Raw genomic sequence first — 1,384 nt, 5'->3', positions numbered from 1 at the left:
AATTTTAATTCTTCTATTTGTACAGAATAGTAGTCATTTTAATCCTACTATTTATACATAAAATCAAAATCATTTTAACCTTACTATTCTAATACTAATAATAATAGTAACGTTGTCATAAATCATTTTGTATAAAAACTTTACGTGGTCACCTAATTACTAAAACTGATTTTTATGACTCAGAAACAGAATAATTTATTTAAGAAAAACTGATTTCTGTGACTGGAAACTAAAAATAAAATACAAAACACATATGATTTTGAAATTAGTTTGTTCTCCACCTTTGAGATCTATATGCCCGGATTTTAACGTTTTACCTTAAATCATATGTGATACAGTTTCACCTGCTTGACATTATCGTTAAGCGAAATGGAAAACTCTTTTAAAAATAATTGGGTTAAATATATTCTTCCAACACCCACTGATAATAGAATAAAAACTGAATCACTACCTTTCAACTGCGTCTACCTAATATAACCTGTTATCATGACGACCATTCTCTGTCTGTTTTAGGATTTCATGCACAGCTGCACAAGGTCTACCTGCGCATAGACATCTCCAATTTGAAACTATTAAATCTGAGGGGAAGCGGCTGGTCAACTGCACCCACCACCAGCCCTTGGGCCACATAGTGAGATTTGACTGTAATACTCTCGTAGCGCACCCATTGCACCACAGACCGGACGAGCTTTTGAAACGGGACGCCAACCGAGAATACTCGGATTCAAAGTCCGGGCATGCTAACCTCGAGGCCACTGACAGTTCCCTTTATTTCTTTTAAATAAATCACTTCCACTATTACTTTTGATCAACAGGGACTTAATATGTTGGATAAGGTCATGTTTGTTTTGAATTTCGCGCAAAGATACACGAGGGCTATCTGCGCTAGTTGTCCCTGATTTAGCAGTGTAAGACTAGAGGGAAGGCAGCTAGTCATCACCACCCACCGCCAACTCTTGGGCTACTCTTTTATCAACGAATATCGGTATTAACCGTCACATTATAACGCTACCACGGCCGAAAGAGCGAGCATATTTGGTGGGATGGGGATTCGAACCCGCGACGCGTAGATTGCGAGTGGAGTGCTCTAACCACCTGGCCATGCCGGGCCGGATAAGCTTATGTTCCTAAGCGTCGTTCCTTAGTTTCCGTGATGTTTACATTCATAGATGTTTTTTAATACTTTTGGTTAAAGTAAAAATTCATTTGCATTGGACAGTTTTCTTCAGAACAGGCTGACAAACACAGTTGCTGCAAAAGTGGGATTTTAATTTTAAAACTCTAATAATCATCATGGCATAATGTAGGCCTAGTGTAGAAAGTTCGAGTACAATCTCTATTCAACGGGCCCGGCATGGCCAGGTGGTTAAGGTGCTCGACTCGC

At 38.9% G+C, this 1,384-nt stretch overlaps 1 protein-coding gene across 1 annotated transcript in view; it reads right to left on the bottom strand.

Moving 5' to 3' along the window:
* LOC106461670 (ALK tyrosine kinase receptor-like) overlaps positions 1 to 1,384 on the bottom strand; it is a 92,076-nt gene that overhangs the window by 36,519 nt on the left and 54,173 nt on the right. The gene's annotated exons all lie outside the window — the stretch shown is intronic.

This window comes from Limulus polyphemus, unplaced genomic scaffold (assembly GCF_000517525.1).
Source record: "Limulus polyphemus unplaced genomic scaffold, Limulus_polyphemus-2.1.2 Scaffold40, whole genome shotgun sequence".
Lineage (NCBI taxonomy): Eukaryota > Metazoa > Arthropoda > Merostomata > Xiphosura > Limulidae > Limulus > Limulus polyphemus.
This window is presented reverse-complemented; position numbering and strand designations above follow the sequence as displayed.